The 15,674-nt window shown below is 49.8% G+C and overlaps 1 long non-coding RNA gene across 2 annotated transcripts in view; it reads right to left on the minus strand.

Annotated features, from left to right (window-relative positions):
- The window catches only part of LOC146812708 (uncharacterized), a 256,230-nt gene that overhangs the window by 146,055 nt on the left and 94,501 nt on the right, over positions 1–15,674 (minus strand). Inside the window, exon 1 of one of the 2 annotated variants that reach the window (XR_014966887.1) lies at positions 7,102–7,166. The exons of the other annotated variant lie outside the window; for it this stretch is intronic. This is a non-coding gene — a long non-coding RNA (uncharacterized LOC146812708). Of the gene's footprint in view, positions 1–7,101; positions 7,167–15,674 lie in introns of those variants that run through there. 2 annotated transcript variants of the gene reach the window in all.

A 15,674-nucleotide genomic window follows, 5' to 3' on the forward strand; every position in this document is an offset into this window, starting at 1 on the left:
TGTTCACGGGCACAAGTATCGGCGCAGTTACGTTGAAAGAGACACTCTTACAGCATGTGATTATTGCATCCTTTAATAGGCAACAGGTAAAACAGTTAGTACTGCATGCTGGGGATTGTAGTTCATAGTTCGTATTTGTTTGTCTTAAGTAAGGTTTTCCGTGCTCTTATAATTATTCCTTTAGTAGGTACTGTGCTCCTACCACATTTATGTACTTTCTCAGCCCTTCAGTGGGCCTCCGAGGCAAAGGATGCTTCAAATTCATGCCATCTGGTTTCCCACTCGGAGATTCGTGAAAAAGTTTCCTGTCTCCGTGGCCCCCTTTCCTTCAATTTATGGGGTGGTGCAGCTCCACGGCTGGATGGCCGTTAATTATTTTAGAAACAATGACTCCTCGATTTGGATCAGCACTCCAAGCCAGATTAGTGAAGGCAAACCAGCATTCTCAGACTCGGATATTTTTCTCCACCACCCCATAAATTGAAGGAAAGGGGGCCACAGAGACAGGAAACTTTTTCACGAATCTTCGAGTGGGAAACCAGATGGCATGAATTTGAAGCATCCTTTGCCTCGGAGGCCCACTGAAGGGCTGAGAAAGTACATAATATATATATATATATATATATATATATATATATATATATATATATATATATATATAAATTGGTTTCTACAAAATGCATAATGCCATTCAACTCGAACTCTCATTAATCAGTTTAGCTTAAATTGATTCGAAGTAATGTTATACTATGAAACCGTTTTTCCAATAAATCACATACAACCTAGAGTCCACCACAAATCTAGACGCAGTGAGGACTGCTGTATCCCTAGAATGACTACTTTCCACCAACAGGCACTGCCTGCACTACTTCACTAGAGGACACTCTTGTAGATCTGCTTTCCCTTTCTACTCAAAGACCATGAAGCAGTTCCTTCATCTAGGAATCTGGGAACCTAAATGGGTAATTGCAAATTTCCTTTAAGGAAGACTAAGCTACTCCTGACACCCATCCTTTCACAAATACTTTCTTGTCTTGAGGTTTACAACCTGGGAGCACCACTGAGGTCCTTTTCACCCCCACCCACTCAGTCTTCGAGGGTTGGTCCTGAGCACTATGCTACACTTAGCCTCTTTAACCCTGCCAGGTTTCCATTTGAAATGGAACCCTTGCCTTTGGCTGGAGACCTTACAGTGGACCAAATGAAATACTCTTCTATACTGTGGCTAAATACTCTCTTGTGGGGACAAGACACCGCAGTACCTCAGAAGGATCTGAGCTCTCTCAAAACTCCATCACAAGCTCACTAGGTTCTTCCTATTGTGATTCTCCAGCAGCTAACCCCCAGCAATAGACAATGGAAGATCCTCATCTAACTCAAGCTGCTTCCTGGCCAGGACAGATGACTTGTAAATTTACTGCGCTCCCAGTGATAATGGAATGTGTAATTCTCCATTGGTTCTCCAGTTAAGCTTCTGTTCTATGGCTTTCCCTTACATTACGCTCCTGGTGGGTACCAAGCCATGAACACTACCACTAGGGAGGTCATGAAGATCAGTACCAAAGAGACAATTCACAGAAGGATGCTCCTGTACTTCCACTAGGACACTTTCCATGTTGTCACTGACCAGTAGGTCTACCCAAACAAGGGGGTGCCTAAAATGCTTTCCTACTGTGGGTCTTCTTACAACGGTTATTCCTGATGCACATCTTCGGAACTATGAGAAGGTGCTCACCATTATACCGCTGGCTCCCGATGTGTCAAGGTCCAATCAATTGCCAGTGATATTGCAGCTGCAGAGTTTTAAGCAGAAATCAAAGTTTTTGCACTTTCCACATAATCCACATCTGCTGTACTATGTGTGTTTAGCTCAAACGGATCAGATGTTATTATTGCTGCACATGAGATGCATTGCCACTCCAGACACTTTATCAAGTTATCCAGTCTATACCTGCTGTTGTTTGCTGTAATTAGCAATGCAAAAATCTGACAATGTTGTCCAGATAAAATATAGATTCCAAATTGATGTTCTGGTGAAGGGTTTTTACCTGTTGCAAGAAACTGGGATCATAAACACTTAATGTAAGTCAAACTGAGTGAAAAGAATAATTCCTTCTGTCAAGAATTCATCCATGTTCATTCATATCACATGATTTTCGACTCTGCAGTTACTTGATTAGAGGGCTTAACCCGTAGGATAATCACAAATATGTTGCATATGCTATGAAGGCCTCAAGCCATCAATCCTCAAAATACCTACAACTGCGACCCTTCCACAATAAATATCAAATGTACTATAGTGTTCTGCAGCGCTGTTTAGAATACAAAGAGATGTCTCCTAATTTGAATTTTCTTGCCACAGAATTTAGTCGACCCCGCTTGAGAATACTGCTGCATAATTACAGGGGCCTTGAATTTATAATGACTAGACCGATTTTTTTTTATTGTGTTGTGTCTGCGTATGAGGGATCCTAAGAAGCCTAGATACAGGTTTCATGTGATTGAACTCTAAACCCCTGTGCTTGAGATATTCACTATGGGGCACATTTACTAAACTTTCACGCAAAACAGGGCAGCAAGCAAAGTTGCTTCCTCCTTGCGCACGCCCACTTCAGGCACTCTAGCGCCAACACAGGCACCCTTGCGCCACGCTGCAAGGGTGTCTGCGTTACAAGGAGAAATGTTTTTGTGTAGGAAGGGATACTGTTCTGCACAAAAACAATCCGTCAAGGCATATTTCTCTTTCTATGCGTGCCGCAGAATTCAGAACACACAGAAAGAGGAAATAACGAGGAGAGAAAAACATTTTTCTACTCGTTACGCCATCATCTGGGAGACATAACAAAACTTTGGTAAATATGGGATTGTGTGAAATCCATAGGTGGATCATGGGAGTGCCCATGTTCCAACCCTGGAACGCCTTCCAGAATGAAATGTAACGCAATCCAGAGCAAGCAGCTGCATTGTAAAGTTATTTTTTTACAAAGCCATATAAGGCAGCATAAATCGCCCCTTGCGTTGCTTTGTAAATATGTACTAGCATTTTGTGTCATGGTGCAAAATGTTAGTAAATCTGGCCCTATGTTTTTATCCTAGGTCTCTGGAGCACCTAGAGTGATGTGTGGTGGTTTATAAAACACTTTAAAAAGTAAAATATATCAATGAACCACTGCCACCTTTACTGCTTGGATACTCCTCCAGAGAGAAGGAACCAGCGGAGAACCCTGGGGCCACAGCTGCAAAGTTGAGAGGGATGCTGAGAGGGTGGCATGTTTAAACTAATTTTATCCGAACGATCTAAGATGTTGGTGTGATGAGGGAAATGTGCTGTGAGATAGAGTGGCATTGAACAGCACACCATTTTGCTGCTTGTAGGAGCAGTTTGTGCCTCCCTCTGTTAGAGGACTCCGAGCCAGCAGCTGCCCTATAAGTGACTGTCTGGCTGGCTCCGGCATGCTGACCATGCGGCACTGCAATTACTTGGTCACCGAACTGTGAGATGGCCCTTCCCTTTCCCGTGCAGAGGAACCGGTTCTGCTAGTAAAATAAAGGAATCCACCTCTAGATAATGTATGGCCTATATGTTTATACTGGTGCGGGGAAAGTGTTCTAAAAAAATGCAGCTGAGGCCTCTGGAACAGTACTGCTGACTAACTCCTTACAACAATGTCTAACCAAATGTAGTGGCAGGAAAGTAACGTCTGAGATAGATTCGTCAACCAACCCCTCTCAAGAGAGTCCAATGTTTTAACAGGAGGATTACATGCACCACGTCACGGTTTCTTTGGTTCCTTTGCCTACGTCCTGGCTCAGGCCATTCGCAACTCGTGACCACACTGCCACCTCGAGGCGAAATGCGAAACCACACACGTTTCATATAAATAACTCCTTCCCTATCTGCGCTCGTGCCGGTCCCTGCCACCAGTTTCACCATACAATATTGTGATATCTTCCGCTGTAAAGTCTCGCTGTTTATCTCAGTCAGCCCCTTCCCTGCATTCGATAATGGTTTGTACTCCTGCGAGGTTTTAAAAATGTTACAGCGTAAAGGTTCGATGTTGAGCTCCCTGCGTGGAGCGTGTGACAGACATGACGGACGACAGCTGTGGCTGGGGTCTTCTTGTTGTTACTTCTTTAAATAAACCTCCTGTGTTATGAAATACATCGGTTCTGTGTATTCCTGATGAAAGCTTGTAGCGTTTTAATAAATGCTCATCGTCATATTAGCGCGCTCGCGCTTAATAAACACAGGAGCCGGTGGTTTGGTTTGTACACGCGGCTCCGACTGCCCGCCGAGGCCACGCCTCTTTATTAAATACCCACTAGCGTCTGACGTCACGCGTCAGCGCACTCCGGCAGCGCTGTAGGCTAGAACGCCTCATCGCGCGCCGGACATTACACTCCTTCCCAACTTTACCAAAACAGCAAACAATTCACACATTATGCAAATGAACGATGGATCTGTTACCAGTCTGCCAGTCCTTGCGGGTTACACCAGATAGTCAGCCAGCTGGGAAGATGGTGCTGGATTCCTCCGCAGACCATAGTGGGATTGGCCGCCTCTGTACCGGGTCATCTCCGGGGTCCTGCACCTTGGGGTGTTGTGCTCATCCTGGGGCGAGGAGCAGCTGGTCAGGTTACCCCCGGGCATGGCCGGCAGGGACTGAGGGTCACGGTCCCTGGGATCGTAATCGCCCTCCGGAGCTTCCTCCCCCTCCTGGTCTCCGCACAGTTGGCTCGGGCTCCGTCCCTCAGGCTCGACCCCAGGGCACGGAGGTGTTCCAGGATGGGCTTTCTTAAAAAAGGATACATCCCGGGTGACAGTTTCAGCTCCTCTCTGGGCGGTCACCGTCGTGCCGGTCCGGCGGGTGACAGTCCATGGTCGTGGTTCAAAAGGAAGTCGGAATTTGCTTCCAGGGTATCGGTCCTTAACATACACTTGATCTTGCATTTGGATCGTTGACTCCTTAGCTCCTCTCCGCCGGCTGGCTTGATCATTTGAGCGAGTCCGATTGGCCAGAGTATTCTCATTGCTGGCCTGTGCCGGGACCCAAGTCGGGTGGTGGGGAAGCGTGTCACTCACTATTCGGCCCATGGTGGCCGTTTCTGGCGCTGCCTCCGTTGTGATGTGGGGGGTCATCCTGTATTCCCTCAGAAAACTATAAATCGCCCTTTCCAAAGGAGATCCATCCGCCATGGCTATGCGTATTGTCTTATTGAGGGTGCGCATAAATCGTTCCACCTCTCCGTTGGCTTGGGGCCAGCGTGGTGTCACCTTGCGGTGATGGATCACCCAGCTCCTGAGGTACTCTGCAAACTCTTGCCCCTGAAAAGGGGGTCCATTGTCAGTATTGACCACCTCAAATATGCCATGAGTGGCGATGGTTTTCTCAAACTTTGCAATCACCTCTGTAGCGTTTTAATAAATGCTCATCGTCATATTCGCGCGCTCGCGCTTAATAAACACAGGAGCTGGTGGTTTGGTTTGTACACGCGGCTCCGACTGCCCGCCGAGCCCACGCCTCTTTATTAAATACCCACAAGCGTCTGACGTCACGCGTCAGCGCTAGCGCACTCCAGCAGCGCTGTAGGCTAGAACGCCTCATTGCGCGCTGGACATTACAAAGCTGAATCTTCAATTTCACAAATATGAAGTGGAGCCTGCTTTGATCATGTTCATTTACAGCCCTGTAGTGTCCGTGCATGGACACGTTCTAGTGTTCCAGACCCCTGTAATACACTGCACACCCACCCACCACCGACGTCACTGTGTCAGGTGACGCGGTCAATAAAAGGGCCGAGCGCACGTGCTCGGGGCCATTCCCCACTACCCAACTATGTGTCCTGTGTCAGTGATTGCGCACAGCATGCGGGCCTAGTGCCCAACATTACACTGGCGACGAGGGGGCTGTGCTCTAGCGTGCAGCAGCCCAGCTGTAATAAAGGGGGGGAAGAGTTGCCTGCGTGAGGGCTTCCCCCCAGCAGGTAAGAAGCGACGCCTGATCGCCTGCGGGCAGGTGAAGAGCCCCAGGCTGAAGCCGGTGACCGGGAGCCCACCCCGCACCGCCGCGAAGACCCGCGGGCGTACACGCCGCCCCAAAGTGAGGGCGAGGAAGTCGGGTGCCCACCCCGACCCCGTCGAGCCTGCCGCCGTGCCCAGTGGTGAAGAGCGGACCGATCGGAGCCCACCCTCATCGCACACGACCCGGCAAGTGGCAGAGATCCACGCGGAGCCCACCCGCGTGGGGGGAGAGGGCCGCCGTCCAAAAGGTGAGGAGCCGCGCGAGAAGTAACGGCCAAGGCCCGCGGGAGCCCACCCCGCACCTACAGAGCCAGCAGCGCCGGAGGGAGAGAGGCGATCATCGCAGCGGAGCCCACCCGCGATGGCAGCGATGTCCTGCCGTCACCCGCGACCTGTGCCCGTCGAGGAAAACACTATATCCAAAGCGGGAGCCCACCCCGCGTGAGGATAATCGCGACCGGAGGTACGTGGGAGCCAACCCCGCCTCCGCGATCATCGCCAAAGATAATGAGGGCGAGGGTGGAGTAGCTAACCACCACCCCACCCCCATTGCCAAGACGAGCGGCGTAAGCGAACTGAAGCCCACCAGCTGGTGGCGAAGCCCTGCGGCCCGATTAGGCCTAAGCATCGGAGGCGGAGCCCACCCGCGCTGAAGGAGCACCGTACAAATGGAGCCAGCGGGTGCCTACCCCGCATAAGGGAACATGCCGGCACCCCCTCCCCCTCCCTGCCGCACGAAGACTGCAAGAAGCTGCCGCGGGCAGGGAGGGCGATCGAGAAGATAAGGAATGGCCGCCGCCGGTCATCAGAACATGCCCCACCTCGCAGGACCCCGGCGGCGTGAAAGAAATCCAGGTAAGCGGCCAGCGCCACAGAAATAAACCTAAACTGAGTGCGCGACGGCACTGACTGCCACTATGCCCCACAGAAGTCCTGAATGTGCTGGGAAACCCAGCGTGATGGAGGAGCACCTCTCACCCAACTCGCGCACACGCAGAGGGATGCCTTGTCCTCTGTGCAGCTCCCTGACAATGCCTGTGCCCTCCTGCCTCCAATTAGACAAAATGTAGAAGACTTACCTGCTGTCTGGCCCCGTGTCCAGCTCCCTGTGTCCTGCTGTGGCTCCAGCTCTCCTACTCACGAGTGAAGCCTGGAAAAAAAAAAAATAAAAGAAAACACGGCATAGAGTTTTAGCAGCAAAGAAGGTTGCTGCTGAATGGAGTGCAAAGCAACACTGCCATCTAGTGGCTGTTTCCAGCAACTGCACTGGAAGGAATGGGAACAGCATGTTCACAGTTTGCAAACAAGGGGAATCCATGGAGGCAGACGACAGTGTGCCAGAGGAATGCAGCGCCATCCCACAGCGATAAGGAGGAAGAAAAGCGTCAAGCCACGTCCACCCCAGCGAGGATTGCGCTGTCGCCACATCAAGTGGTGTGAACCCTCGAGGGAGCTAAAGGACTCAGCGCAGATGTACCCCGGACGCGGAAGGTACACAGCAACGCCTACAGGAGAGGAACCCACTGAAGAGGATGGGCGCAGCAAGTATCCGACACTGACGGGTAAGGATGCAGAGGCACACCCAGTGGCGCCAAGAAGCCACCCCAACAAGAGATCACACGGTATAAGGAGCAATGCGACACTGAAGATGTACCACGACGGTACGAAGAGTAGCACGCACCAGCGCCTGACAAGGCAGCAAACACAGGTAGTCACACGACGTGACACAGCTCGTGAACACAGGTAGTCACGCGACGTGACGCACCTCGTGAAGCCGACCAGCCAAATGGTCGCACCACACAAGCCAAGCCGACCAGCCAAGTGGTCGCACCACAAAAGCCAAGCCGACCAGCCAAATGGTCGCACCACAAAAGCCAACCCACCAGGGGGTTGCGAAAAGAGGTGACCGACGCACGGGTCAAAGTGAATATCACACCAACCAGTGACCAGCCAGGTGGTCAACACACAGAAGCAACCCGCTAGGGGTTGTAAAAGGAGGTGACCGACGCATGGGTCAGTGAAACTACGGAACAAGAGGTCTGACGAAAAGACCGAATGTATCCTGCCAGAGATCGGCAGAATGGACCGTCAAGTGGTCCGAGAAGTTCAAGAACGAAGAGGACCAAGAGTATGGCCCCACGAACTTCAACAACCAAAGTAGCTGGTGAAAAGGAGAAGACGAAGAGAAGGTCACGACCCTAACTCAGAATGATGAGGAAGATGGAGAGAGTGTCCTTGGACGAGGACAAGACCAGGGGGAACACGTGCAGAGTGCGCGCGCTGCATGGAGAAGCCTGGCCAGACCAAAAGGAGAACAAAAACGGTCCAGAGTAGGTCGTGAAGCGAAAGAAAGAAGATATCGGAGTGGCACGTTTGCCACTACAAGAAAGAAGAAAGAAGATATCAGAGTGGCACGTTGGCCACTACAAGAACAAGAAGAAAGAAGATATCAGAGTGGCACGTTTGCCACTACAAGCAAAAGAAGAAAGAAGAGATCTGAGTGGCACAGTTGCCTCTGCAAGAAGAAGGAGGAGAAGTCAGAGTGACTCGACACCCTCACGGAGAAAAGAACCGAGGAAAGAGAGAGGAGTGTGGCAAGACTACTCATACCCCGAAGATAAGGAAGGCGACAAGTGTCAGAACACTGTGCGTAAGTCCTGAGAACACCCGTGGCACGGAGAGAAGACCATCTGCTTTACGATGCTTTCAGCACACCTGGGATCTGCAGAGGTGAGCAGGCCGGACCGTTCGGAACACCCACCTCTGGGGTCACACGGACACTGGACAACGCCAGCCGTGGTGACTCAGGGGGCAGAGGCCTCAGGGATGCCAGTGAGAGAGCGTCCCCGCGACGAGAGATGGTCATCAGCCGCCCTCCAGCAAAGGTCCCAGGAGGATGAAGACATCGCGCGCGAAGACAGGAGCCAACAGCTACCCTCCAGGTCTGACTGCGGAATCTGAGGTGAGACTTGTCGTCTCCTCCGCACCCGCACTAATCGGCGTGGGAGTAACACGATACAGGACACTCAGCCCAGGACAAATCTGATGAAGAGGGCCTCAGGGATATCCCGTGGCAGGGGAACACCTGCGAGAGGGGCATCATGGTGAGAGGGGTGTCTTGCAAACAATCCGTCTTTTGCCAAACAGAATACACGCCACCGATGAAGAAGAGGACAGGACTGAAAGATGAGCGGCAACGTCTAGCGGTGAACCACAAGAACTCAGACTGCGCTTGTCGCCATGGAAGTAAAGTGAAGAAAAGACTGTGAGGACAACTTCAAGGCAGAGTCGTCAACAGACTGGATCCATCGAGCACCCATGGCTGGTGCCACAGTAAACTGGTGATCTCCACGACAGGAAGAACATCGTCTGGGACCCCAAGCAGCGGAGGCGTAAGAGACTCTACAAAAGTTTTGGTCACTGTCTTACATATGTATGGGTTTTCTTTCTCCCACAGGTTGAACTTTGACTTTGGGTTTTTGTCATTAAAAATTGGGAGGGATGTAGTGTCCGTGCATGGACACGTTCTAGTGTTCCAGACCCCTGTAATACACTGCACACCCACCCACCACCGGCGTCACTGTATCAGGTGACGCGGTCAATAAAAGGGCCGAGCGCACGTGCTCTGGGCCATTTCCCACTACCCCAACTAGGTGTCCTGTGTCAGTGATTGCGCACAGCATTCGGGCCTAGTGCCCAACATTACAAGCCCCTAGTCGTTTCGATTTTTCGGACCCATTTTAGGGGTTTTCTCACACTCTTTCCTTCGGTGAGCTTGCAGCATTGTTTCAACATTATGCTATGCCGGTTTTGTCATCGGCCATTTGCAGCAGTGACCTTCGTAAAATCAGCACCACATGCTTGGGGAAGGCCCTCCGGACCCTTCTGTCTGCCATGCACAGTAAGTTATCTACTGGGTCTGTATCCCCAGTATACGGCTGTGAATCACCAGTCGGGGTTCTGCACTGGCAGATTTTGCTCTTGAACCACACTGGTGATGGAGGGTGTGTTCTCCTCAAAGAAGTGTTAACAAAGGAACATAGTGGTGGCTCAGGTGTGGAGCCCTATATAAGCCTGTCAAGGCAGGCACAATTGTTGTGGTGGGGCAAGGGGCCATCTGCCTTTCTGAACAACCTAGGTGGGTGCCTGTTAGAGTAGTTCTAGTGCAATGTTTGTGGTTCATCAGACTCATCTGGGGTGTATTGTTCCTGATCTTGATACTAATGGACACCAAACACGAACCGTGGCCCTCGCAGTGACGTCAGGAAGGCCAACAGAAAATGGCCACTGCAATTTAAAATGTTCCTTTGAACGCTATTTTTCTAGGAGCTGCGTAATTGGGCCTGGGCTCTTTCTCACAGGCACCCCCAATCACGCATCTCCTTTTAGAAAGGTGGGTTGTGTCCCGCCCACTGGTGCAGGTACAGGGACATGGCGAATAGGAGATATCCTCTTTGGTACGCTGTAATCTGTGCGTACCGTCCTGCTGCGTGGATAAATCCTTTTCAGAGCTGGAGAAAGGGAGTTTGTTGATCCTGATTCACCTTTCCAGACCCCTTCAGCTGCTTATCAGATCCGGCTGTGACAGAGTTTGAATGTAGCTGTGGCTATTGTTCTGTTTTTTTTAATCTGTATGCTTGGAGGATGTGTGTATTAGTTAATATTTAAAAAATCTGTGAGAGCCCAGCAAGACACATACTTCGTGTATGCCATGTATATTTAATTTATATCACTGTATCGTTATCATAACGGATGCAAGACACAACTACTAAAATGTCCAGATAACTCTGGCGATTAATGATCCTGCTGGAGAGCAATATTTTGTATGTTTGTAATTTTTAAATGCAGATAAACTGTATTTTATGTGGATAGCTCAGTGGGTTCCTTGCAGTACAGAAGTTACAATCCTGAAATAGGACAGTGACCTATGAACTGACATCAAAGAGCTGCATACAAACCTGAATGGTATAATTAGAACTTATTTTTTTTGTGTTGCAATATAGTTATAATTTTCCCAGTCTTTCATTACTCTAATGTTGCTATAAAGAGTTTGTTTTGTCAGATATACATTTTAATCAGTAAAGCCAACCCCGTAACCACTGAGGTATGCTTTAAATCCTGCGTTTGTGCGTCTCCAGACCAAACCCTCTTAAAACATACTTCCCACCAATATGGATGACATGTGATTCCTACACCTTGTAATCCTCATTGGCTTATGTGACATTCCTCATAGGCTGATTTACATACTTGTAGGATTCATTGTCTCTGCATAATGTGTGCATGATGTAAGTACTGTGACACCCTACACTATGAGTAGCGCTATACAACAATTTAATTCGAATATGAGAGAGGGGCTACGGAAAGATGAAGTACCCTGTTGGAGGGTGGCAGTGAGGGAATCCAAGGAGGAGGTCATGGGGGGGCTACGGAAAGATGAAGTGCGCTGTTGGAGGGTGGCAGTGAGGGAATCCAAGGAGGAGGTCATGGGGGGGCTACGGAAAGATGAAGTGCACTGTTGGAGGGTGGCAGTGAGGGAATCCAAGGAGGAGGTCATGGAAAGATGAAGTGCACTGTTGGAGGGTGGATTGAGGGAGTCTGAGGAGGAAGTGATGAGGGGGAAAGGCTATGGAGAGATAAGGGGCACTGGTGGAGGGTGGTAGTGAGGGATTCTGAGGGGGCGGGGCTATGGAGAGATTGTGAGGGGCACTGGTGGAGGGTGGTAATGAGGGAATCCGAGGAGGAGGTCATGGGGGCAGGGTGGGAGATACGGAGAGATGAGGGGCACTGGTGGAGGGTGGTAGTGAGGGAGTCTGAGGAGGAGAGGCTATGGAGAGATGAGGGGCACTGTTGGAGGGTGGCAGTGAGGGAGTCTGAGGAGGAGGTCATGAGGGGGCGGGCCTATGGAGAGATTGTGAGGGGCACTGGTGGAGGGTGGTAATGAGGGAATCCGAGGAGGAGGTCATGGGGGCAGGGTGGGAGATACGGAGAGATGAGGGGCACTGGTGGAGGGTGGTAGTGAGGGAGTCTGAGGAGGAGAGGCTATGGAGAGATGAGGGGCACTGTTGGAGGGTGGCAGTGAGGGAGTCTGAGGAGGAGGTCATGAGGGGGCGGGGCTATGGAGAGATTGTGAGGGGCACTGGTGGAGGGTGGTAATGAGGGAATCCGAGGAGGAGGTCATGGGGGCAGGGTGGGAGATACGGAGAGATGAGGGGCACTGGTGGAGGGTGGTAGTGAGGGAGTCTGAGGAGGAGAGGCTATGGAGAGATGAGGGGCACTGTTGGAGAGTGGCAGTGAGGGAATCTGAGAAGGAGCTCATTGGGGAGGGGCTACAGAGAGATGAAGGAATCTGTTGGAGGGTGGCAATGAGGGAATCTGAGGAGGGGGTCAATAGAGGGGAGAGGCTATGGAGCGATGAGGGGCACTGGTGGAGGGTGGCAATGAGGGAATCCAAGGGGGGGTCATGGGGGGGCTACGGAAAGATGAAGTGCACTGTTGGAAGGTGGTAGTGAGGGAGTCCGAGGAGGAGGTTAATAGGGGGAGAGGCTATGGAGCGATGAGGCACACTGGTGGAGCATGGCAATCAGGAAATCCGAGGAGGAGTTCATGGGGGGAGGGTGGCGGATACGGAGAGATGAGGTGCACTGGTGGAGGGTGGTAGTGAGGGAATCTGAGAAGGAGCTCATTGAGTTAAGGGCTACGGAGGGATGAGGGGCACTGGTGGAGGGTGGCAATGAGGGAATCCGGGGAGGAGGTCAATATGGAGAGCGGATATGGAGCGATGAGGGGCACTGGTGGAGGGTGGTAGTGAGGGAATCCGAGGAGGAGGTCATGGAGGCAGGGTGGGAGATACGGAGAGATGAGGGGCACTGCTGGAGGGTGGTAGTGAGGGAGTCTGAGGAGGAAGTCGTGAGGAAGAGGGGGTACGGAGAGATGGAGTGCACTGTTGGAGGGTGGTAGTAAAGGTATCTACAGAGAAAGAGGTCAGTGATGGGGCGCCAATAAATAACTCTCCACATGCTCTGTATACACACACAAGCAATCTTTGTATTATAGTGACTGTTTGCAAGCAGATATGATCTAATCTATGGCTTGTAGACTACCTCCTGAAGCGACAAATTGGGACGGTAGTGGCCCACCCAAATACCCCCTTGGCCCACCCAAACAAAAATTCCTGGAGCCGGGCCTGATGGACACATGCCACAAAGTTTTTAGTTTGCCTGCCTACTTGTAGTTGGAACAGGTCGGTGCCTAGCGTGCAAACCTGTCTGCACTCATCTGTGCCTGCCCTGCGCCCATTGCCAGGAACCGTAGTCCGATCCCTGCCCAGCGATACTCTGCAGTACTCTTTAGGTCGCTAGACTCCAGACGCCATTCCGTCAACTGCTGCGACGCCGAACCTCACACCACAGTAGGAGCACCAGTACCAAAGTCCAGTTCTCCAGCATCCACCCACCCATACCCCCAGACAAATTCTAACAACGGCCTCAATACCCCTTCCCAACACACACACCACACAAGCACCAACAACGCCTACACTCCCACCCTACGCCATAGCAAACCTGCATGTCAACTTCCACTCACATGCGTGCTTCTCAACACACAATCATTCAGCAAACACACAACCAAAATATGGGACCTTCTGAGCAGCGATGCATCGACCTCCTCTCCATCACAAAGTCCTGGCTCAACTCCTCATCGGCTCCAGATATCGCTATAGCAACTCCAGCAGGCTACAAGATTTCTTGACAGGACCACCGTCACAAGCCAGGAGGAGGACTCGCTATCGTCTACAAGGAATGAATCAAATGCACAACATCCACCGAGAACACTACCCCATTCATGGAACACCTGCACTTCAAGAAACAAACCTTCCAAAAATTCAATCCTCGCCTACGGACCACCCGTACCCCGAGCCACCTTTACCAAGCTCATCAGCAACTTTGTCGCTCCATTTACCATCAACTCTAGAGCCTACAGTCTCCTCTGTGACATCAACTGTCAATCTGGAAGACTGAAACAACCCTTGCTACAAAGCACTCCTTCAAAAGCTTGAGCAACATCGGACTTACCCAGCTCATCACTGAAGCAACACACACCGCAGGACACACACTGGACCCCATTTTCCCACAAGCAACAGCATCTAATACAACTCCACCACACAGCTCACATGGTCCGACCACTCCTTCATCCACTTGAAAAATCAACACACCTCAAGTCAACCCCCTACTAGGTTCAGCACTCCAAGTCGCAGCTGGAACAAAATCACAGAAGTAGACTGGGTCAAAGACCTGAGCACTGATCCGCCCAGCTTCACAGACAACCTCAACAAGGCCATCAACAGCTTCAAAAACTAGATCAAGAACTGAGCGGACTCCCTCGCACCCATCAAACCCAACAAGCATAGTAGATCAAACAAGCGGGACAGCTGGTACACAGAAGACCTCCAAGACACCAAACACTGTAAACAGATAGAAAGAATATGGAGAGACAGCCACGACACCACAGACAGACATACTTATAAGGCTGCACTCAGACACTATCACCAGCAAATTAGAGACACCAAGAAACAAGCATTGGCATAGCCAATAGGTCTCGCTTATAAGTGTTTAGCCATGCAACAGTTGATGTTGTTCCACCAAGGATATTGTGCTGCATAACTAAATACTTATAAGGTCCCAAAAGCAAGACCTATTGGCTATGCCAATGCTTGTTAACAATGCTTCTGGCAATCAGGACTTAAAAAATGCATTCATTTCTACCAATGTTCTCAAATTATCCTTGACATAGAAATCTGCTAATAATGTTCAACACAGCAACAGTTACATTGTGTGCTTTCAAAACACACCATATTGTCAAATATTCCTTAAAATTCCAGAGTACTTCAACCCCTATGGTACCTCTTTAAAATTGTTGTTAGTAGGGGTCTTGCCCCCAAAACATATACTTCTGACAAAAGGCCCTTTATTCACACTTAGTAGGGGAGTCAGTACGTTTGCATCTGCATTTCAAGCGTGTTCTATTAAAGGAAGATATTTTAAATATTATTGTAAATAAATGCAATAAAGACATTTTGCTGAGGCAAAGCTGAGGGGAACACATTCCAGGACAACAGCATTGACTTGCTCAAATTCAGCAGAATCATTTGCTTAACTTGACTTACATGAATGAGTGAATTCAATGTTTTTTTAAATTATCAACACTCTCTCAAGTACTCTTACCAAAAAAGATAAAATTACACATCTTTACTTGACAATGCATTTTAGAGAATGGATTCTATTAGCATTGACCAACTGGTGCCACTGATGAAACTTCACAACCATTCATAAGTTAAACTTGGATGAGGTGAAGTGGTCTGGCATAACCGGTTATCTTTTTTGTTTTGGTAAAAATCCACTAACATTTTTTGCTAAAAAAAAAAATAATAATCAAAAAAATACAAACCTATTCAAATGCAGTCAAACAGATTTCTCAACCGATGATTCGCCATTTTGACTTGCCTAGACTCAACCAAGCACTAGAGCATGAAGGAATCTGACTGAACGAGGGAATCCTTTTTCTTTTAACCCAATGCAAATTTGAAGATCCCCATGTTTCCCCACCACTTGCAACTTCTTAAATATATGACACACCTTAGGACATTGCTAACAAACAT

The sequence above is a fragment of the Triturus cristatus genome, chromosome 7 (assembly GCF_964204655.1).
Source record: "Triturus cristatus chromosome 7, aTriCri1.1, whole genome shotgun sequence".
NCBI classification, from domain to species: Eukaryota; Metazoa; Chordata; class Amphibia; order Caudata; family Salamandridae; genus Triturus; species Triturus cristatus.